The sequence below is a fragment of the Aedes aegypti genome, chromosome 1, assembly GCF_002204515.2.
Source record: "Aedes aegypti strain LVP_AGWG chromosome 1, AaegL5.0 Primary Assembly, whole genome shotgun sequence".
NCBI classification, from domain to species: Eukaryota; Metazoa; Arthropoda; class Insecta; order Diptera; family Culicidae; genus Aedes; species Aedes aegypti.
In genome coordinates, this window is record NC_035107.1 from 214910244 (window position 1) to 214935894 (window position 25651).

The following is a 25651-nucleotide window of genomic DNA, read 5'->3' on the forward strand; positions in this document are numbered from 1 at the left end:
TACGTCCTTTTTCCGTCTAGCGGGACTGTAAAATGAGGCATCTTTGACAAGGCTAGGGTTACCAGACGTACTCTTTTTAGAGTACAAGTACTCTTTTTTTGCTTTAAAAATTTGTGTACTCAAGTGTACTCTTTTTCAGTTATTACTGACGATAATCGTCAAATAAAATAACCTGTTGAAGAAATCATACCTATTTTTTTCCCAGGATAATACAGATAATTCACCGATTTTTGACAAAAACTGGCACACAATCAACCTACTAATTATTTTCAATAACAAAAAAGTCCTTCAAAATTCAAAATCACTTTGTTTCGAATAATGCAATCTTATTTAAGCAACTTGTTTTGTCAAACGCTTTTTATAGAAACGTCATTTTGGCGATGCAATTTTTGATGAACAAAGATGTGGGAATTAAAAGATTTCAGTTTGAAGTGTAATATGGGAATCATAAAAAAAACTATTAAATCAATCAAGTTCCTTAGTTTCATAATGTTTTAAAACGTTCTCAATAAAACTTAAATCGAAAACAATGCTTGAGGTTCTTTTTACACATTTCACTCTTCTTAGTTCTTCTGGTTCCTTCACAAACTCAAATTGTTCTACATTTTCTTAAGATTTTTTTTCAACAAATCTCATTTGAGAGACAGTATTATTTAAAAAATATCGAACGACTTTTGGTATAGTAAATATAATAAAAAAATGATAGAAAAAATCGATTCACTTAGGGTCAATGTTCAATATAGTAAGAGAGTATGGCATGAGACAAATAAGAGTTAAATTTCGAAAAATATTTGATAGAAAGTTGGGAATAGTGTCTCCCTGAAAAACTTAATTTTAATTTATATGTAGGAAAAGTGTCTGTGATTAAAGGCCCAAACGCAATGATAGCGGAACCGGTTCGCCAGCATGAACTATAGCATGTTTGTCGACTCAGACTTGGTTCACTTTCGTTCGTTCAGGACGGTGTGTTTCATGCTGGCGAACCGGTTCCGCTTTCATTGCGTTTGGGCCTGAGGAACCAAACTTTTGTTTGCAAAAAAAAATGTCGAAATTAATAATTAGTAGGGGAACTTTCGTATTCTCGGCAGTCTAAGCCGATGTTGCGCTTCTTTAGTAATTTTCTCGGACATCAGCAGCCAACTTACGTGTTTGTGTGTTTACATTCATGCGTCGCTCAATCCTCTATCGATTCACACCGACAGACTTGTTATTTTTTTCTGGAAACGTTTTTACAACGCTGCGAACATCTCTTGTCAGTGTGACTCTTGTCGGCAGCCTCAATTTTTTCGGCAACTTTCCCATAAGCGCTGCAGGCGAATCTACTTGTCGCATTTTGAGGCGTGTTCATTTGAATTGATGACATCTCTGGCAAAATTGTTTGTTCCGGCTCGCAAATCTCGTCAGCGGGTAGCTGACAGAGCAAAGAATTATCTGAATATTTTGCGTTTGAAATTTGGTTGCCGATAATAGTCGAATGGTGCCGAAGCCGTAAGTCTCCCTAGCACATTTAAAATTTTTCAAGGTAGGCTAAGTGTACTCTTAAGTACTTTTTTACAGAGTTGAAAAAATGTACTCTTTTCAGTAAGAGCAAATATGGTAACCCTAGACAAGGCGGGTAACTTTGATAGGCCTTCCTTAGCCGAGTGGTTAGAGTCCGCGGCTACAAAGCAAAGCCGGTGCCCGGCCATTTGGCCGAATGCCGTTTGGCCGAACGCCATTTGGCCGAATGCCGTTTGGCCGAAAGGGTCCTTTGGCCGAATGCCGTTTGGCCGAATCATGAACAAAAAAAATCAAATAGCTACAACGCTGATGTGTAGGATTCATAAGTGTGACCCAATGACTAATAAGCTAATTTATTTTTATGGTTTTTATGGTGACATGACGTTCTGTTTGCCACTATATGAATATATGCTCCAATAGAATCAATAGAATGATAACATCGACCTTTTAATTCAAGACAAAGCTGTGAACTCCACACTTCCCGTCAAGACTCTGGGGTGATGATTGATTCGCCACTGGATTACCAACGGTGTAATAAGGTTTCAAGTGTTTTTAATAATTTCATCAGATTTTTTTCCTTCTTTTAAACATAGGCTGTTCTTTCGAGGTATACTGGTTCCACTACTATCGGAAATAGTTTAGCTTATATTTTGATTGGGAATTGTTCCTTCTTTAAATCATCGACAGTTCTTTGTAGTTGTACTGATGAAATGATTATATGCATTACACTTGCTTAAATTTCCATAAGAGATTTTTCCTTCTTTTGATCATAGGCTGTTATTTCAAGAGAGAAGTATTTTTCATAGTTGTTGGAATTAAAGCTTATAATACGTTTTATTCAAAACACATTTTTTTTAGCTCAAGGGTTAACAAGGGTTAACTCAAGGGTTAACACAAGGTGAGATGTCATGCTCCTCCAAGATTAAGATTACAACATGAGAACTGAACACTGCACCGTTGCTTGCGTATGGACCAATGCACGAGTTCATTAATTTGACGTTTGAGCGGTGCCGAATTCACTCGTTGCCATGGTTACGTAAATAACACGACACCGCTCAAACGTCAAATAGTGAACTCGTGCACTGGTCCATAGCGATAAATGACTCGATGAACACTTACGTCAAAGATGCACACTGTTTCTCCGTTGTGAAAAGAAGAAGCCAAGACTTGTTGATGTCAGAACCACAGACAAACAAACGTAACACTTAGAACGAATCGCGATCCACGATCAAAATCATAGTCGAGAGACCATGTACGCCCATTGGGCGAGATGGGCAAAAAGAGTCGGAGCCGTTCGAAAGATCCGGATCACTTAAAAGAACGAGTGATCCGTGACTCTTTTTTGGCGAGAGTCGGTTCATTTGATCAGCATGGATCAGACAAAAAATGACCCGGAAAATGAACAAATCGATTCTTTCTCCCTATTCTCCTTCGTTCGTTCCTTGGCTTAACGCATGACACGTGCCTTGCTTTGCAAATAGAGTTTGCTGCAGCTCCGCACTCTCAGCATACACAGCCAAACAACAAATCTGACCCGCTCACTTGCATACAAGCTGATGAAAGATTAGAGAAAAATTACACACGTGAATGGCAAAGCACATTTTGCTTCTTTCTTTTGGTTCGGTGTAGGGGAAACCGGTTTAAAAGTTTCAGAGCGAAAGATACGAAAGGTACGACGCAGACGCAGGTCAGGTCGCGCAACAGAAGTGAACCGCTCTTTTTTTCCGTTAGTTCCACCTTTGCAAGACGTTGAGCCACTGAACCGTTCAAAAGATCCGGTTCACTAAAATGAGTGATTCGGATCTGATGCGTTCACTAAATGATCCGTTTTGCCCATCTCTACTAAAATCGGTCTGTTTAGCCGATGGGCGAACATATGGCAGTATATGTAAACGTCAAATGCGAACAAAAACGATGCGAGCGCTACGGGTGGTGGATTGATCACCTACAATATATTTGAATCGACCGTTTGAAAGGCAATCGATGGACAATGACGAGAGTGTGACGTCTGTTTGTCTGTGTCAGAACTATGACATACATTACTTAGTACGGTTCGAGGAATCGAAGTAAGCCGATCCAGCAAAAGAACGAATAAGTGTTAAACCGTTTTAGTAACTGTCAAAAGCTAACTACAAACGCAATTCCAAAACATCTGCTGGTGGCTATTACCGCTAGCATCGAAGTGAAGAACTGCTTACATTTAGGATGTTCTTCTTTCAGCACTGACTGTTTCTTCAACTAACACTAAAAAGCTTATGTATATCAATGATGATTTATCCTTTTTTTATGAATAAAGTGAATAAGTTCTTTGGAATTCACATAAATCCATGCTCACTGTAGTTCAGTTTTGTTTTCAATTTCGGCCAAACGGCATTCGGCCAAATGGCGTTCGGCCAAATGACCCTTTTGGCCAAATGGCGTTCGGCCAAATGGCATTCGGCCAAATGACCCGGAACCGCAAAGCCATGCTGAAGGTGTCTGGGTTCGATTCCCGGTCGGTCCAGGATCTTTTCGTAATGGAAGTTTCCTTGACTTCCCTGGGCATAATCCTAGTATAATTGTACCTGCCACACGATATACGAATGCGAAAATGGCAACTTTGGCAAAGAAAGCTCTCAGTTAATAACTGTGGAAGTGCTCGTAAGAACACTAAGCTGAGAAGCAGGCTCTATCCCAGTGAGGACGTTAATGCCATGAAGAAGAAGAAGAACTTTGATAGTGTGGGACCCACAACATACTAAACTAAAAAGCATAATTGCTGTAAATCAGTTAAATGCAAATCTTACAAATAAATAAGATTTTTGCATTTTTAACATATACAAAGGATATATTCTTCGATCGCCGTTTGATGAAGTTAAAGAGAGTTCATGACTTATCCTTGACAGCCAGGTTATAGTAGAACTTGATTTCGGTCTCAAATCTCTTAGTGAAAAGCAGTTTTACAAATTGGAGCCATTTTGTAATCTAAGTCAGAAATTCCTATTAAACGGTGAACATCTAGAGGTATGAAATGCCCTATATGCTTTTCATAATTCATTTTATAACTTGTTTTAAATTGGATCCTTCCATAGCCGAATGGTTAAAGTCCGCGGCTACACAACAGAGCCATGATGAAGGTGTCTGGGTTCGATTCTCGGTCGGTCCAAGATATTTTTCAAGAGTATCATCGTACTTGTCACACGATATACGAATGCGAAAATGGCAACTTTGGCAAAGAAAGCTCTCAGTGAATAACTGTGGAAGTGCTCATTGAACACTAAGCTGAGAAGCAGGCTCTAACCCAGTGAGGACGACCCGCCAAGAAGAAGCTTATTGTAAATCTAAATCAAGAATGAATCATTACACAATCTTTCAACTGCAATCGGTAACTAAGATATCAGTACTTGTTTTAAAATTGTTAAATAAAAATCTTTAAAAAAGAATGCAGAAATAATCACACTTTTTTCCAAGGAATAATCAAAGTTATTCCGTTGTACGGTACGGATAATGGACCGGGGAACATTCCGAGAATTTATCGGTAGATACGTTCCTTCTAGTACCTACCTTCTAGACTTACCTATTTCAACCATTTCAACATTGAGGGTGAACGAGTCAAATCAAGGGCGCAGAAAAAAAGAATCTATCGGTCCGGATGATGCCGAAGCGGAATGGAGCTGGTTCAAATTGATGACAGGCGATCCGCACTTCATCTTGTGAACAGGATCCAAGAGTGATGAATATGTCTGCTTTGGGGAAAAGAAGGAGCGAAGAAAGTGCTGGCCATATTACGTGATGCCCAGGTGGTTGAGTGTAAAACTGAAGGGTTTGCTCGGTTGAAGGGCTTTTGTATTGTTTTGATTGGAATGATGAAAAGCCATTTGAGGAAGCATCTTATTTTAATAGATGTGTGAAGATAAATTAGACTTCATGCAGAATAAATTCATTAACTTGAGACATACTGCAAGTATTTCAACTGAATCATTTCTAGAGCTCGATTTGCAAAGGTCGTGTGTGACATTTTTGACTATCTGAGACAACTCTCCAGGTTTCTCAAGCGAAAATTGAATTCATATTTCAATCAAATAGCTAAAAAGTACACAATATCCGTAAAACGACACAAAACGAATTCCCTTCCAATAAGCCATAAAACAAAATCACAAAAACCATCAGTTTTTTTTTTTCGAGCATAAAAAAGTTTTCCATTGATCTGAGATCGTTTGTTGTTCATTTGACCTAAATCATACGACCTAATGCCAGTTACCGCTGCACTTCGAATAGGTACGTTCAGACGTTTGACGTATACTATAGACGTTTCTCGCATGCTCTGAGATAACGCCCTAAAAGCCATTGGTAACCACGTGCGTAGCTCGTTGTTTCCGAGCAAATGAAAGAATAAGCATCCAAACCAACATCACGGGCAGGTAGATATTGATCCTTTCTTTCCCATAGCGTTGTTAAATAACATGAAAATCCATTCAAATGCTCAGAAACAACGAGCAACAAACATGGTTACCAATGGCTTTTAGGGCGAGATCAGAAGTTATGCGAGGTTTTTATCTGAAAATGTTCATACGTCAAAATCAGGGGACTGACACGGCTGTCATCCTGTACACATGTCGGCTCTTCCTCACACTGTTTTGGTACTTCGAGTTTTAATACCCACTTTCTGGTCGGTTTGCCCTAACCTTGCTCCTGATTTTCGAGTATACGGCTCATACGCTGCTAGTGCTAGATTCTGGCAATTAAACAAATCGCATTGAATCGTCGTATTTGACGACGCTTTTCATTAGTTCATCATTTTGTTTAATGTTTTTCGCATCAGCGAGGTATAATTGATGTCTCCTACTCATAAAAACATATGTTTTGTCCCTCCCTAAATAATCAAAACAAGAACACTGGACGCCATGTTGAATTGATGTTGGGTTGGTAAATATTGTCTCATGCAACCCCCCTAGTCAAAATACGATTGGACAGATTGGTGTTCATTGATGTACATATTTACGACTCACCGTTGTAAACAAAAAATAGAGATTTTCAAAGATATTCTGGAGTTTTCTGCATAAAGCTATGTATTTCATAAAGCGATCAATGCCATCAGCGATGTTGCTCAGCGCAAATCTACATCTCTGCTGGATGTCTTCTTTAAAGCAAATGCAACGGAAGCGGTTCTGGATGAGTTTGTCTGATAAAGAATGAATTCATCATTAGTACTTCTACAGTGATGCTCGGAGAGCTACAGGACGAAGATTAAACCAACGTTGCACGAAGGGAACAAATTGTCGCAAAGTGTTTCCTTAAGCCTCGGGGACACTAAAACTTGATTTCCTACGAAACGATACAGCACCAAGTGTAGTGCTGCTGTTTGCCTCCATATTAATATAAATGACTAACTTAGTAGCGAAACCAGAATTAGATTATGGTAGAATTTGGTGAAATTGAAGATAGAAGACAAAAGGTCGAATACGAGTTTTTTTCTGATTTAAGCGTTTTTGCTACTTTTGATCTTATGCGTAATAGGGGAAATGAACAAATTTTTACTGTTTCTAGTTGTTATTAGCTACGTCAAAGTGTCAATTAATTTATTTTTAGTTTTTGAAAAATATATCAAAATGCTACTTTGACCACATATTAAGCCGAGCGGAAAGTACCTTATGGTGCAAAAAAAAACTATTTATTTATTTCAGACCTTTTCAAATCGAACTCCAGATTTGGTGTTCGTTAATTCAACCAAAACTTTACTTGCAAACAACTGTGCAATATAGTTGTTTTGACTAAACATGTTTAAATCATCCAGTTTTCAGATATATCTAATCTACAGAGCAAAATATATAATAGTTTGACAGAAAAGTATAAATGATGGTTACATTTGAAACCTAACTGTACATCCTTCGTAGATTCTTTGTGATCATTGGCGTAAATAGGGAGGGGCCTAGGGGGGCCTGGCCCCCCTGAAACATGGGCTTGGCACCCAACCCCCCCCCCCCCCCCTTCCCAAAAAAATGGAAAAGAAATAACAATATAGTTGAAATTTGTGCCCTTATGATACTGAACGCATCATAAGGGCACTAATTTCAACTGGGCTATCTGTGGGGCCCAGATAGCCGTAGCGGTAAACGCGCAGCTATTCAGCAAGACCAAGCTGAGGGTCGTGGGTTCGAATCTGGGTTCTCGACTTCCCAGGGCATAGAGTATCTTCGTACCTGCCACACGATATACGAATGCAAAAATGGTCATTGGCACAGTAAGCTCTCAGTTAATAACTGTGGAAGTGCTCATAAGAACACTAAGCTGAGAAGCAGGCTCTGTCCCAGTGGGGACGTAATGCCAGAAAGAAGAAGATGACTGAAATATATATATTATATAGAAATAGAAATATATAGTTTTAAAACGTCACATATTGCCATACTGTTTACTTTTTGGCCTTTCCCGATATTGAAATTCATTGAAACACGTTTTAGATTTAGCAGAACTGATTTGATCCATTAACAATACTCCTAAAGTTTTCAAAAAAAAAATGTTACACAAAAAAAATGTTTTTCAAAAATAAACAATGATGCAGCAAGCAATTTATTTTTTTATATTCTTTTTATCGCGAAATTTTAAATACTGTATTTTCAAATTTATGAGCCATTCGATAAATTTGTCTCTGAGACGTCGGGAACAGATATGAACTGCTGGTAAGTAAACGATAGCGAAGCAGTTGCATTCAAATGTGACAGCAAAACTGTGAACTTTGAAATTTCTTCATGTATAGTAAGATAGCGGCGGATTCGTACAAAAACAACATCGAACCGAGTAAAGTCGGGGATGTCGCAACAATGTTTTAAAATGTTAAATTGACACCAATTTTCTGAAGTTCTTATATTGATAAGGTTATAAGACCATGTTACTCTTTGTTTCTTTAGAACAAACCTAGAAGTTAAAGTTTGAACCAATCTAGAAACTGCAAACGATTTTATGTTAGTCACACTAATATTAGAATTTTTGCATGCAACATCACAAAATATTCTTAAATTTTTCTTGGCTTAGATTCCTTACATTACTAAGCCCTATGAAACAGCCGTTTGTTAGGCGACCTTTACATACATCTATATCAATCGCCTGTATAAAAACTGATTGTTTTTTAAGAATGAGCTCATGAATTTTTGGCACTTTCGTTCTCGACAGATCTGCATTTATGTAAACCAAGCCTGCCCAACATTTTCAAACGCGGATCAGATCATAGAAACAATATTACACGGCGGGTAATATGTATTAACAGTATATAATTCCAACATTTTCTTGAAATCGCAGGTCAGTCAGAGGAAAAAGATTTCTTTTGAAATCATCGAAAAAGGTTATTGTTTCTGAACATCTCCTGCTTCTGTATTGAACTTGCCAAAGATTCTGTTGGGACTTTTACTAGGATAACCTGTGTTCTTCATAAATCTTGCTTTGGACCTTGTGCGAATTATGTCAAGGATTTTCTAATGAAGCTTTTCAGAGCTCTGGCAGATATTGGAGAAGATTCTGTCAGACTTCCACCTAATATTATCTGAAAAATTTGCTCGAGTTAATTGAAACCTGACTCTGGACTCTCAGAATCTGTAGTCAGATTTTTTAGAATCCTGTTCTGAAATATATAAGACGCTGTCCAAGCGTTCAGAATATTTTAGTACACATTTTTATCAGAAACTACTCCCAGAAGTGTCTCAGTTTAGATTATATTCCTGGGTAGGATTCTGTGAAATAATGCCAAAAAATCTGTTGTAAACCTGTTTAACGCTCTGTGATAATCTTCACAAGCTTTCCGTGAAAAAACAATCTGCCCAAACTATAAGAGAACCAAATTCCTTCTTATATTGGTCAAAATTTATGATCATGATTCAGTGATATTGTTTTTGTCTTATTTAGCCTTATTCAAGCTTATTAAAAATTATATTTCATTATTTGGGTCATTCAATTTATCAGGTAAATTTAGAATATTAAAGATACATAATGTAATGAATCAATAAACTAAAATATTAGCTCAAAATTGATTTAAATGTTCCATTATCTAGCTTGGGTACACTCTAAGTTGGTGAGTGGTCAACGTGCCTTTGAACTTCTCGCGGGTCGCACAAAGCGGGTCGTACGTTGGGCAGCCCTGGTATAACTTGTCTTTAGTTAGAAGACGTGACGTGACAAGAAAAATACTCAATTCTTGCTTCTGAATCAATGGCAGGATATTAATGATGTACAGTGACAACTATCACATGTGTTTCTAATCTGTTTTTAAGGCAAGTTTGAGAAAATCATGAAAGACTAATTAAAAATATCCTTATTTTAATTGGTGGACTGCGCCTATGTTCGTCTTAAAATCTGTTTACATTGGGTGGAAATAGGAACATGCAGATGCAGTAACTTTATAAAATAGTACTGATCGATTCAATAGTAGTTTCATAATAAACATTTGAATACACCCTTTAATGAGCGGAATCTGGTGCCTTTATGGTATTTGTATTTCATTCGAGTTCTATGTGCTCCGGTAGAAATTTTCGCCTTTTCCATCAAAAATACCGTTTTGATTCATATTACGGACAGCTTCAAATTCCGGACACCCTACTTTGTATGGGAAACATTTCACGCGAAATGTTTCAATTTTTGCTGCTCAAAAGTTCTCAATTTCAAGGCTCGATTTAGTAAACTTTTTCCATAAATATCTTTGAAAATTTATAATGCCCAACTACCTTAGATGTCTCTTTAGTGGTTTAATGATTTCGATAGATGATTTGACTGTTCCATTAATGATTATCAAGAGCTGTCCGGAATTCGATTCAAAGTGTCCGGAATATGAGGCAAAAGTGAGGAAGCGTCCGGAATAAGAATCATGAAAAGGCCACACATTTTCATTTATTTAAAATTATTGAAGTTGCAGAAGCGTATTCTTCACCCACCGTTCGAAAGTAAAGGGCTTCCGACGCTCGATAGCGCTAAGGAATCACACAGAATGATTTATTTTGTATGCTCTATACTGGGTTATATTTCCCTTAGTCCTTAAGTGTCCGTAATATGAATCAAAACGGTACATAGGGTATCACATAAGTTTGATGAATCGGTTTGGGACACTTTTGAGGTTATAATATACCTCTGTATGAAAGCACATCACTATAAACGGTTCATAAATATTTTTGAAACGAGTCCTGTAAAGTAATGTAAGTCCTATAAGATAAATTACAGTGAAACCTACATGAGTCGATGTTCCATGACTCGATATCGACTAATGGAACCATACTGATAACAAAATTTCATGGTTACTGTGATGGTCCCCTCAAACAACTTTCCAAGGCATTCGTTTCCACGACTCGATATTTCCATGATTCGATGGTCCCTTCAGATAACGACTCATGGAGGTTTGACTGTACCACTAATAAGAAAGGGCCATGGCCCCCCTCAAGTCTGATGGCTATTTACGCCCATGGCTACAGTGTTCTGAAGCACAATAAAGATCAAGGAATCACTTAATTTTCCCTTACATCCTTATACGTGACGTTGTAATTCGGAACGAGATTTGGCTCTTGTATCCTATAACGAAAACATTTTGCATTTAAAATAAGCTCTTCAATAAGAGTCCACTGGTCATACCTACGGATAAGTACCAGACGCACATCTTGCTGCAACAGTTTTTCGAAAACAGTATCCACGTTCGAAAACACAGAATTAAAAAAAAAACATCGGAGACGATCCAAAGCGTCGATTTGCACTTCAAAACAAATATGGCGGCATGTCTGCTGATCTCAAAACTCCCAAATTACCATTTGTTCGGTAAACCATTGTGACACTATGTACCGAAGTACGGTTAAATGTTACAGTCTACGGTTAATCTATACTATGTACTGGTTTTTCGGTAAATGAAACGACGATGTCAGTAAAAGAAGATGAATATATTTTCTATCTCCTTATTTTTTCAAGTTTTTTCGGTAATTTTAGTTTGCAATACCGAAACTTCAGTAAATTATTTATTTACAGTTCGTTTTCGGTAATATTATTTACCGAATAACGAAAACAAATCTTAGTGTGTTCTACATGGTAAAAGATGCCATCAGGTTTCGTCACAGTGGACCATTTGCGACATCACCTGCAGTTCACTTCGCCTTCACTTCTTCCACATCTAATATCTCCTTCTTCGCTATATCCTTTTCGACTCTTCTTGAACAACTCTTCACAATATTTCTTGGGTTTAGCCTTTAACTTCTGATTGTTTCAGCTGACAAACTCTGGGCAAGTTAAGATGTTATGGAGTCGTCAACTGTCTTGCGATTCCTGACCTCGTTGCTCGGTCATTGCTCTCTCCATTGCACTCAATGACGCCATTACGCCACCCGCCCAGAAGATGATAACCAAGCCCTCTGGTTGTAGGTTTTTACACTGCGGTGGGTAGGTGGCTGCGTGAGTACTGTAGGCTGCTACTACGAAACACTAAACACGAATATCCCGGTGACTCTCACGACACCGTCGTCATCAACGTCAGCAAAAAAATCATAACTCCAAAACTATGGAGCTATTACCATCCACTGAAGAATAATTTCTTTAATTCAAATCGAGTGTGGTGATACGTTAGAAGAATGATAAAGTAGTTGAATCAAGAGTTAAATTAAATGAGTAAAAGTATCTAAACATACCTGTGGCGTTTGTGTTAAAGTAAATAGAGCGCTGCATGTGACGAGCCTAACCTCACTTATTTGACAGCTGCTGGTCCTGTTGTTTACGTTTCGGACTTTGTCGTTTTTTCCATCATTTTTCATCTTCGCATTTCTATCACCAGCATGCTGATGGTGACGATTTTCCACGGTAGGAAGATAGAATAATACGATCCGTGGGTATCTGCAGGTGGATTTGACCTCTCCTGGCAGCAAACTTTCACAAAATTAAGAATGATTCGAAAAAAAGTCCAAACTGTAAACAACAGACCCAGTACCTGTCAAAATTGATGCGTGACGTCACAGTGCAGTGGAGTATAGCATATTGATCACAGATTGGCTGTTTTTGCCCGAGTTTTCTACTCTATAATCCCCTTCAAATCCGTTGGACACCATGGTAACTTTTTCACACCAGCTTGTTTGGGAAAAGTGTTTATGTGTCCGAAAAGGAATTGAAGAGGAGGAGTAATTTCGAGTTGCTGAGCCCTTTAGGGGGTTTTCACGGCAGGGGCATACCAGTTTCTAGTAGGGCCATAAGTGGATTTAGGGTTGATTACATACTTTCCTGTAACAGCTATACATTATGCCTTATCAGCTAGAAAGCTTCTCCATACGAACAAGGAAAGCTTCGTAGCCAGAGGCCGAAAGGCTCTTTTTCCAGAAGCTGAAAAGCTCCTCTTCCAGAAGCTGAAAATGTTCTCTTCCAGAAGTTGAAAACTGATTTCTCCATAAATCCTTCATAAGCTTCTCTTTTAAAATATGAATAGCTTCTCTTCCAGAAGCTAGGAAGCTTTTCATACAGATCATGTGTAGCATCTTATCAAAAGCTAGGCAGCTCCTCTAAGAGAAGCTAAGAAGCTCCTCTTTTATGAACAGTAAAGCTTCTCAACCAGAAGCTAGAAAATTTCTCTTCCAAAATTTCTTCTAGAAGCTGAGAAACTTCTCTTCCAGAATGGAGCTTCTTTTCCAGGAGCGGTAAAACTATTCTTCCAGATGCTGAAAAGCTTCTCTTCTAGAAAATGAAAAGCTTATATTCAACACGCTAAAAATTACCCCTTCCAGAAGCTAAAAAGCAGCTCTTTTAAAAGTTAGAACGCTTCTCAGCCAGAAGCGGCATATATTCTTTTACAGAAAGTGAAATTCCCTACTTCCAGAAACTTGAAAGCTTCTCTTCCAGAAACTAGAAAGCTTCTTTCCCAAAACCATATTGCTTTGAATGTTTCTGAAACTTTTGGAATAAGGTACACTAGGGCCACTTGAAACGTCTGGAGTAAGATGGAATGGCAAGGTGTCATAGTGAAATTTTATAATGATGCAAAATTTAACTACAGAACGTTTTGCTCAAAACTTTGCATTTCATTTTGCCCCGTTCCTTGTACCGGTGTGCCTTAACCATGAATCTTTCCACTTTATCGGTTTTGAATTTCCCTCAAAAGCTTAATTATTTTTCGGTTCATCGGTCAACGTAAATTCTAACCAAATACACTACAGATCATTTATAAAGATATACTTAAAGAACTTCTAGAGCAAAGTTGACGTGCATCTCTTTAGTAAGGTGAAAAACTGTTTCATAGAAGATGGAAAGCTGTTTTCCAGAAGCTGGAAAGCTTGTCTTTCAGAAGCTTGAAGAATTGTCTTCCACAAATTGAAAAGCTACTATTTCAAAAGCTGGCCATATTTATTCCATATTCTCAGTTTCAAATTAAGTCTTCAATGCTTTTGCTAGAAAGTGATAAGCTACTCAGACAGAAGCCGTAAATATATTTTTTTTTTTCAGAAACTGCTAATCTTTTGTTATTTATAGGCTGGCTGATTTTCTAGAAGCTGGAAAGCATCTCTTTCAGAACCTGGAAGGCTAGAGAAAGTTAGAGAGCTTCCCTTGCAGACTCTTGAGTGCTTCTTTTTCAGAATCTAGAGAGCTTCACTTCAAAAATCTGGACCACTACACTTCCAGAAGTTGGAAGCTCCTCTTCCTCTAAAACTGAAAAGCATCTCATCCAGAAGCTAGAAAGTTTCGCTTACAGAAACGGAAAAACATCTTTTAAAAGGTGTCCACGATGAAATTGCCACACTATGAAATTGCTTTAACTTTTTGACCGTTGGGTAGAATTTAATGAAAATTTGATTGGATTTAGTTTATAGTGCATTATTTACATCCTGCAAGTTTTAAAGTCCTGTGATCAAAACTCGCGGAAATGGAGTCGAAAGAACAGCTCGTGCGTGATAAAATCTTGCGCATTCAGCACGAGAACAAGGATCGCTCGCATCGTTCCATCGCTAAAACGTTGGGAATCGCGAATTCCACGGTGTCGCGAGTGATTAAGTGGTTCGAGGAACGATTGACCGACCACCGATCGAAAGCCCAGAAGTGAAGGAAAAAGTATTTCGTACAACACCAAAAATCACAACCGCGTGGTTGGGGCCTTCAACCGAAACCCGAACGCCTCCGTTCGGGATGTGGCTGAGAACCTGCACCTAAGCCGAACTTTTGTCCAGAAGGCCAAAACTAAGGCCCCTAATCGCGACGAGAAGTTGTACCTCAACATGCTGACGAAAGTTGAATGCTGCATCATGGACGACGAAACATAGGTGAAGGCCGACTTCAAACAGATCCCCGGCAACCTGTTTTTCACGGCCAAGGATAAGTTCAGTGTTCCGGAGCATGTCCAGCTTCTCTTTCAGAAGCTGGAAAGTTTTTTTTTTCAAGAAGCGGAGCAGTATCTCTTACAGAAGAAAGTCAGCTTTCTTGCATCTAGGAAGAAAGGAGCGTCTCTAACTATAGCTGGAAGTTTCTCTTCAAGAATCTGGATCGTTTCCCGGAGATGAAAAACTATTGTTACAGAAGCTGAAAAGGTTTCAAATCTAAATCCTGGAAACCTTCTCTTCAACAAGCAGGAAAGCTTCTCTTCCAGAAGCTGGAGGAAATTTCTCTTCCAATAGTAAAAAAAACTTCTCTAGCAGAAAATAGAAAGTTCCTCTTCCAGAATCCAGGAAGCTTCTCTTCTAGGAGCTGAAACACTTCCCATCCAGAAGCTGGATTTTTTCTTCTAGAAGCAAATAAATGTGTCTACCAGTAGCTGAAAAGCTTTTCACTCGAAAGCTGGTAAGTTTCTCCGTCAAAAGTTGAAGAGCTTCTTTTCAAAAACGTTTTCTCTTCCAGACTCTGGAAAGCAGAGACGCGTCCACGTTCGAAACCACTAATAGAACAAATATTAGTATGCAAATAAAATTTTCAAGTTCATAAAATCTTTAACAAACCGTTTACAGGTATGTTCCGTTTTTCTCAACACGATCGGCAATTTTCAGTTGACAAAAACGGAACCGTTATAAAAACGGAATAATTTTCTTAGACAAAATATTTTAAAAATTTGAAAATAAAATTGCAATTTTGTCAGGATAGTACACATTTTCATCATATAAATGCACAGCATTGATGTTTAGGAACTGTGAGGAGTACTTAGATTGTTCATTCTTATAGGCTCCTAATGAAAGTTGATTGCAGACTCCTACCAATGAATATGATTTTGAATTAAATTATTAATAGTGCTTGGTTAGAATTTCAATAAATGTAATATAGAATATTAAAACGATAATCACATAAGTGTCCTTTGCACCATGATGTGCGTTATATTTTTAAAAATAACTACAGGGAAATGGGTCGAGCTGATCATCGTTTTTTTTTCAAGAAAAATCAAACAAGAAACAAATATTTTTCTACTATTCATCCTCATCCTTCTACTTCTTCTTCTTCTTCGTTATGGAATTACATCCCAACTGAGAAAGAGTTTTCTTCTCAGCTTAGTGTTCTTACAAACACTTCCGCAGTTATCAACTAAGAGCTAACATTTTTTGCATTTTTGGTCAAACCTGATTGGCGAAAGTTTTGCAAACTGAAATAAATATTAACTTTTTCCGATGTTTTGAATTGCCTAAATCTTATCAGTAAAATGATTGTGATGATCTTGCTTCTAAAGTTATAACTACCAACTTTGGAAGGGATGCACTAATCGCCAATCTAGAACAGCGCCATGCAATGGCCATGTAAGGCTGTTGGTATAAGGCGAAGTAGGCCGTCATTGAAATTTGTACTGGGCATCGAAGATTGTGGCTAATTGGTCTCACGATTGCGAATTAAAGAAACTCTCTCCGTTTTATACTGACAAAGAAAAAAGTATCATCATACTTTCTGCATGTAAGCGCAAGTACACGCTCAAAAAAGAATTCTGGAAAACGTGAACTGTCAAAAATACACCATGAACTACCACAAATGGTCACATAAACATGATCTAGTTCACGGTGTATTTTTGTTGTTGACGAGTTCACGTCTGCTGTTCACGGATACGAGAACGGATTTTTTTCTGTGTAGCAATGGAACTATGCACGAGTTCAGTTTTTGACGTTTTAGAGGTGCCATGTTATTTATGTGACTATGGCAACGAGGGACTCGGCATCGCTCAAACGTCAAATCAGTGAACAGTGAAAACAGTTAAAAATCGGTCCATAGTTTCCTGAATCAATATTACTTAAGATGACTGAGATCACTTTGAAATTGCAAGCTGCAAAATCAACATGAATGCCAAAACGAATGACGGGCTACTTATCCATAAGACTCCTAATTAACCTTACAGTCTTCATGTGGGGAACTGTTCATGTCTGCTCAAAGGTCAAGATACCAGTAAATTTTGGATGGCAACGTGCGTAACGTGGGAACGTCCAGTATCAACAGTTTCTCAAATTGTCAGCCATTTCAGTCCTTTATCCTCTTCCTCGATGTAAGCTTATTCTATTGAGATTCCTTAATATTCTATAGATTGCTTATGTCGAATTCGTTTTTGAACTTAGGTTAGAACTGGCGCAACCCGTTCTGAATTACAGTTTCAACCCTAACCCGATTCAGGTTCGACCGAACTACAATTTGCTTGACGTTGGTTTGTTTATGTGTTGATCACCGACCCAGTTCCTTAAAACGAAAACGACATAAGTTTTGCTGATCCTCCTCCCCTACCCCTTGGAACAGTATCTAATCATTGACTGTTTGATATAATTTGTGCAATTCTATCGAGTTTAAGAGATAGAAGACAGTGTCCGAAATATGACGGGATCGACAGTATTATCAAAAACAAATCATGCCTCTTGCCATTGCCCAAAACATTCTTCAGTTTATTCCCAAGTGCATAACTTATAAAAAAGAACTGGACATATATGGGATCGTCTATTAGTCACGTTTGGAGTTATTGAGGGAGGAGGGAGGTGCGTGCTTACGTGCCATACAAATGTTTTTTTTTTTATTTTCATACATAAAAAAGCACACCATAGGATTAGGGGCGCCGAAAAATCGCAAAAAAATATCTTACGTAATTAATGTTTGTTACTAGCAAATTTAAATAGAAAACTCTTTGATGCCATGTTATATAAGAAAAAGGAGAGGTTTCTGCAACTCTTTTAAGTACGTATTCAACTAATCACAACTTCTAGTTGTTGCTAGGACGTGGCCAGAGCAACTCTCGATTGTTAAAGGATGGGTTGTTTTTTTTCCAACAGACCATGCTATGTTTGAAAACTAAAATTGATTAGTGGATAAGAGAGTCAAACCTTATTGAATCGTGTATGGCTTGACACCTACCATATATCGTAAGTGCTCAACATTAACATAATGTCGAAAATTCAACTTTAATGCTATTGAAAAGCGTTGAAATTGCTTCAAAATAAGTATTTAGTTTATATCCTAAACATTTTGAAAATAAAATAAAAATCAATTTTTGTGTGTTGATAAAAACGAAATAATTCGTTGACGAAATCGGAACGTGACAAAATCGGAGCGTGACAAAATCGGAACGTGATAAAGACGGAACATACCTGTATTAAAAAACGGCTGTTTTCCATGCTGCTTTCGTTAGAACAGAAACAAATTATTTTGGTCAGGATTTATATCTTTTTTATTAAGGAAGACTAACCTACGCGCCCTAAACCAGCGGTGAGTTTATTATAATGAATAAACTGCTTTAATATTGTATAATTATGCAGTTTTCTCCGCAAATTTGAGCTCTTGGCTGAATTTTGAAATAAAGTATCTTGAGGCAGAAATTTCTGGAGAAAACCATAAAAAAATAATACCGGAGGAAGCAGAATATCACTTAAATAAGCTGTAAACTAATTTTTAAGGTCTATAGAAAAAAACTGAGGATTCTTAGAGAATGGTCCAAGAGTATTTTGCTGGAATATTTCCAACATTTCTTTTTCCAAGGTTACCTTGAGGGATTAATTTAGGTGGGCGCTCGACTATCTAGTCGAGTTGGCAATACAAATTATTTAATAAATCATCCAGAGGTATCTCAAGGAATATCTGAAAGGATTGTCTTTCAGAATCTTCCTGGTATTTCTACAGTAGAATCCCAGATTTTTTTTTTCATACATATCAACAATTATTCTCCATTTAGTTCCTCAAGCAAATTCAAACGAGCCTCAAATATCCCATGAATCATGGGATTATGCACAAACTATGTCTTGCTTCAATTGAAATGTTGGGGCATAAGAAAGTGTTCACGGAGGAATACTATCGTCACCGAGTGTACATACAGTATTAGATGATGCTATTGCACTTTTTTTATTTAAAAATCTGGGACGATAATCACCTGAAGATGTAAGGTGCTTCAAAATACTGTCACTCTCCTCACCGCTCATTGGATTCTAGATTCTGAGTGTCCCCCAAAATTTTAACTTTTTTGAATGAAAACAAAAACGGTACAAGTCTTTCAAAGTTTGTGTGAAATTACTATTCGAAAAGCAAGCCATTCATTTAATCGGTCACGTGCCATTTGTCCAGGTGCTTGAGCATTAGTGGTCTGCTGATACTGTTAGATACGTTCATCAGCTACAACTTTCCCGAAGACCATTTTCTAGTCCGGCGGCTTAATAAATTATTATTGATTATTGTATGAATTGGAAATCTTTTGCTATAATAATTGAGCTGCTCTGCACACTGCAGGCATCACTGGGTACATACAGTGTAAATCATAGTAGCCATGATTTGTGTGAGAAATCTTTTGCGCCAAATACAGCAATAGGGCTCTGCACAAAAATCTATCTCTCTCTTTTGCTCCTTCATGAAATTAGTAAACAACAAGGCCAGTAAAAGTCAAAATCTCAAACAAAATCAAAACAGTGCAGAGCTCCATTGTGCTTGTTCAGAAGATAAATAAGCTTGGTTGAAGAATTTGCGATTGAATATAAATCAATAAATAATTACTGAGTTGTTCAATTCGAAACAGTCTTCGACAAAGTTGTAGCAGATAAATTTATGTCATAGTACATACTACAAACACACATGGGCAAACACTATGACTGATTGAATGAATGGCTTGCTTTTCCCATACAAACTTTTAAAGGGCTTGTGCGTCTCAGTTTTCATCCAATTTAGTCCAAATTTGGAGAGAAGTCAAATCTACAGAAACGCTATTTTGAATCACCCTAAACTATATTGCATGCAGAATCTAAACACATATAATAGATTAGGATAGCTTTACGATTATTTGATAGGAATACATATTTAAACTCGCCTTCCCCTGTGAGCAGGGAACCCCATGGAGCCGTTCAATTTACCATCCAAGTAAATCGAGTTATCAAAGTCTCATTTCTCACGCAAAAAAAGTCGCCCAAAAAAAACATCGCATTAAACTTCCATTTCTGCTGGCGTAAAAATCTTCACAAGAGCCCGAAAGCCAAATGGAAAAACTTTTCTTTCCACCGGTGCTTCTCAATTTCACCCCTCGCCGTTTTCCTTTGAAACGGAACGCGCGCGGGATCCCCGTGTGGGCTAAACTCAAATGTAATTGACATCTGCACCGGCAGAGTATTCCCTCCTGATAAAAAATATTGTTGAAATACATTGGCTTTCATTGTAACAATACTACTTACAGATTGAACATGAAACAAAATCTAAATTTTACAATTCACCAATCTGCTCTATTATTTTGTACCAGTGTAGCTATTTTTTAGGAATTACTTCTCGGAATTCAGAAGACCATTGAAGATGAGTAAACTCTTATTAACAATTTTTTTTACAAAATTATCTTTTTTTACTGTTTAAATATGTTTCACCCAATATTTCCTGTTTTCTGGACTAACAGTTGTTTTACACGAAAATAAAAATTTGATCAAAATTGTGTGGTTTAAAACCATTAAAAAGCAATACAGTGTTTTGTTACATAATATCAAATTGTTTTTGAAGTGTATCTACAAACAAGAATAATGTTGCTTCGATATTCAATTACAATACGTTATTTTGTATATTAATGTTTTATTCCATTCACTGAATGGTACGTTTTTGTCCGGGATGCTCCAGCATTGAGGATGCCATGCGACAAGATAAATAAAATTAGCCAAGGCAACGCCGCCGACGAAGGCGAGGGCCGCCTACGTCGATTTTCCGACTGTCGCTCGCAAACACGAGAAAGATCACCACCCCCGATAAGCTCTTAAAAAGTACTTTTGCATTAGGTTTTCACCGAAGCAGGCGACGACGCAACGTGTGTGAGGGTGTCATCAATTAAAGCATATTTGAGCAAGATTTAAAATTAAATGCTGACGGAATTAAAATTAGGCTGCTGTGTTGACAGAGTTTAACAAATTGACAGCGATGCGCTTAGTTAGCTGAATAGGGTCCTGAAGCTGTGTGATAAATCTTATACCAAGCACTCAAGCTTAGGCCAGAAACACGCATTTACTCAATTTTTAAATGTTTTGATTTGGTTTAATCTCAAAAACATATTTTTCTGGTATTTGAGATCTTGCCACATTCTCTGCTATCAAGTTTTGGGTGTATTTTGTTTTCAGTGTACCATCAAAAAACATCAGATAGAATCTGTTTGTGCCAAAATTAAAACCTCTGTGCCGATTTTGTCGACGAAGTAAACTTCAAAGTTGTTCAAATCTGTCAAGGTTGAAAACAAGATCACGCTGTATCACGTTATTGAACAAAAACAAGATTTTATTTAAAATTTTAGGACCCTATTTGAAGCGAAGTTTAAAACACATACCGGCGGAATCAACGAAGCTTTGCATAACCACTCCACGGCGATGAACCGCAAACCGATTACCATGGCAATTCGATGCAATTACACTTGCAATTGGTTGCCTCGCTTGCTGTGATGCCGATTTTTTTATCTTTTGATTCCCTCTTCATGGGGCTGCAGCAGAGAAACTGCAAAACAAAAGCGAAATTTTTTCCAGCTGGGTTACTGACTAAGCAAAGCGAACGCTTGGTCAGAAAGAAAATGATTTTATTTTTTGTTAGGCAAAGATTCATTTGTAAAACATTTGAGAAATGTGAGTACCAAATTCAAATTGATAAATACTTATCGTACTCGCAATTTTGCAGGTATAATTTTCAACAATTTTCATTCCTCAACTACCGATGACTTGATTAACAATCATAGCCATCAAGAGGTAAATTTCAATCGTGCCCATCAACAAGCAAATACAGTGGGATTCCGTTTTTGGCGACATAGTGGAAATTTTCAGTTGCCAAAAACGAAACTTTGCCAAAATTGGAACCCATTTTCTCTATTTAATTTGTCAGTAATTGTTTTTTTTAAGAATATCATCAGCTAGACATCGAATCGGTCCAATTTAAAGGATATTTCCGTAGGGTAGAACTATGCTTCAAATGTTTAGACCCATAAAATACACAACCATCGCGAAGTAAAGAAGCTCGTACTGGAGCTGGAATTAAGGGGAATATCGACGAAGTTGGTGCTGTTGAATGTTGTCGGTATGAAACTGATCTGTTTTTTAAATGTCTGAAGCAAAAAACACGATGATATTTAGAAAAAAAGTACAAATTTTAATGGTATTCAAAAATGTTGCCAAGAACGGATCCATTTTGTTGCCAAAAACGAAACTTGCCAAAAACGAAATCTCACTGTATTCTTCCTACCCACCCAGCATAATTACACTGCGAAACATATTTTATGCACCGAAATACCACTATTTACTTTATTAAGGTTTTTTGAACGCATAACCGTTTTCAAAAATATCATAGCAGGTCTAGTTTTTGAGATATTGGCTGTTGAAAATGCAAAATTTGACTATTACAGTCAACTTGCATGTAAGTTTTACAGCTTGTATGGAAGTTTATTTGCTTAATTTGCCACAGAATTCAAACTTCATGTGTATAACAATACTGATCAACAAAGTATATAATATTTTCAATGGTCAAAAGTTATTTTTTGATCGTTTAGGAAAGTATTATATTTTGCCATATAAGAAGAACGAAGAATTTTGTATGAGGACTGCAAGCATGTTGAAAAAAAAAAAAATTGAATCTATATCTCATTGTGTAATTTCAACTAAATTATATCTGAAATGAAAGTTCAAGTCCTATTTTGCATGCTAGGTGGATTATTGTAAATTTCGCGCCTTATCGAACGCGACGATTGAAACCGTTGAAACCGTCGCCAATATTGCGTTGTAGCACAGTGCGTTGCTCCATAGACAAAAATCAAATTACAAGTTATTTTATTCGGCAATAATAAGTACCCACAAGAGCTTAAAGACAGCATTCACTATTGAAACAAGTATTGATAAGATATACAAAGCACTAAAACTATTACAACAAGCGTCGAAAGAAAGACAGAAAAACAGATGTCGGAATAGAAGAAAATTGAATGTTATCGCATGTTTTCAGCATTCCTTTCAACTAGTACGGAGAATGCCGAAACCAATCTAAGGACTGTTCATTTTATAAAGTGGACACTTTGTTTATGCTATATCTTTTTTATTTATTGATAAAATCGTAATCGGTTTTCTGTGTATCGTTGACCTATTATTCTAAAATGCTATGCAAATATAAAATATTTGAAAATGCTTTTGGTTGAAGAGCTAAATAGTTTTTCCAAAAACTCTTTAAAAAAGCTGTCCGTCAAAGTTTAACATTATTTTTCGCAAAACAAAAATCCTTATTTTTATGAACAAATTGTATGTTTGTATCCTTTACTATTCTACTAAAGGTAAAGCTTTAAAAATATCAATTATTTTCCACCATTCTATGACATTAGGTAACTTTAGTGATTTACCCATTTATGGCCAAATTTGCTGATACACCATCCTTTCACTCCCAGCAAAAGAGAGAAGTAAAAAGCGTGTTCAAAACTAGTTTGGATTACTTAAGAAACTATATTAGTATAAACGAAAGCTAAATCGTGAGATTAAACTACAGTTTTAAGTATAAATTTTACTGTTTATGGTAGTTTTACTAAAAAGTCTCATACTTTTAAAATCATGTACGCATATTTATCGATCTACAGCAAATTGTAAACAGTTTTCTCCGAATTTTTCAATTGTTAATCTCAGAATAACATATTATGAAAATAATATGTGGAAAATAAAATCGATTTTATTACAGCAGTGTTGCCAATTTTGATGATTGTCAATGTACTTTGATAGGTCTTCTAAGAATAAAACAATTGTGTTTCTGTTGTGCTTTGAATGTGACGTGGGGACTTACTAAGTAACTCTATGAAGGCGTAAGTTATTTTTCATATTAATACTATATTAGGACTTCCGTCAGGACGTACTTTTACACAAAAAATTCTACTCATATCAATTCCAATCAAATTTAAAAAAAATTTCTTTAAAAATATACGGGAAAATTGATTTTATTATATCTGTAAAATTGTTGCTCCAAAAATAACTTGATTTTTTCCATCAGGCTTCTGATTGATGATGCTTTCGAAGAACAAGCCTTTTTTGAAAATAGAAAATATAAATTATCGAATTTTCCAGCCAATTTCTTACAATCATTGATTTTGATAACCTCAAAAAATCGACCGATCTAATCGTTGTTCCATATTCGTGTGAAATTTAATTATTTTGGAGAATTTTTATTATCACAACATTGTAAAATATTGAAATTTCATTAATTAATAAGAAAGATACAGCATGCACAAGGTGTCCACTTTATAAAATGAACAGTCCTTATTCAATCAAAATCTAAAAGAGAACATGACTAAAGGTTGGTAAAGTATACTTGATGGGATACCCGAGCAGAAGAAAATAACTACTGAATACCAAATTGAGGTATTCCATAACAGATAATTTCCAATACTTACAACCTGAATGAGGTATGAATGAGCCCTGCATAAGAGATAAAATACCTCAAATAATACCTTCTGCATATTCTACAAATACCAAGCTGATAAATAGATCAGGTATTGTAATACATGATGGAATTTCATATAAAAGTGAAATTTTTCAATGGTAGTTCAATACCTCCAGCAGTCCTCAATAGCTATCGAATACCAAAATGAAGTATTTTTAATTGTTTAAACATTTTTTTTTCAAATGCCTTTAAAATAATAAAATGAGGTATTGATAACTGAACAATGCCTAATTGTGGTATGATACCAAAATATGGCATACATAAGTTATTATGAGTTATTCTTTCCTCCTCGGATAAGCACACCAATTTAAACTGTGAATATGAGAAATCTGCACGATGAGTTGGCTTTGAAATTATACTTATGAAATACTAACACGTAACTTTGATAATCGATTTACAAAAGTTCCACTGAGTTCAACCCTAAATCACTCACAGAAATGTTTCTTAGAGTGTCCTCTAAGAGGACTAAAAGATACAGCTGCAACTCCCTGCAACTCTTCGAGATTTTTGACTATTTTTAGGTATACTGCTTAACCAGCACAAGTATAAAAATGAGTTGTTTGTGATATAAAATCCGAAAATTTTGCAACGCTATGTGGTCTCGGCTTAACCAGGCATAACACCAGAGCACGTTTATGCTTGGTATAATATATTTTAAGTGTAGTGTTCACGATTTTTTTCAAATTTTATATTAAAAACCGACAAATAAAAAAATGCGATTTTTTTTTGCATAAATGCGTATAAGTCACTTTTGCAGCTACGAGTGTGAAGAGACGACTTTGCAAATAAATTGCTGCATTATTATGAGCAATAACAGTACGAATTGCGAGTTTTTTCTTGAAAAATAATTAGATTGGCGCTTAGGACAATTATGCGATTATGCATATATTATATGCATATGCAAATTATAGTTTTTTTTTTGACCAGAAACAACTTTCCCTTCCATACCAAGTTGCTCAAATGGCTTGATCTTCCAGTTTTGATTTTTATCCCGCATCTCCATACATTCAACGCACTGTGAGCCGCTACGAATCTGACGTTTCGCCACACATGTGTAAACTGTTGTTAGAAAGCTCAGTCAGCAGGAGAAGTTTTTCCAAATATGCTGATCAATCTTAACACAAAACTAGTTATTTCTAATGTACAGGCATTAGAACGTTTGTTGGCATGAAATTTCACTCAAAAGGCTATTAAATAGCATAAATGTTATGCTTGTGTGTGATTGCGCATGATTGATAAAACACAGAGTGACATAAGAAAAAAATCAGCAATCACAGAAAAAGAAGACCGTTACAACAGAAGTTTGCAATCATTCATTGATCTCAGGAAATGTAGTTCCTAAGATTTACAAGGCCTA

General features: G+C 36.6%; 1 protein-coding gene across 3 annotated transcripts in view; it reads left to right on the forward strand.

Moving 5' to 3' along the window:
- The window catches only part of LOC5577062, a 338285-nt gene that overhangs the window by 225437 nt on the left and 87197 nt on the right, over window positions 1-25651 (forward strand). The window lies entirely within an intron of this gene.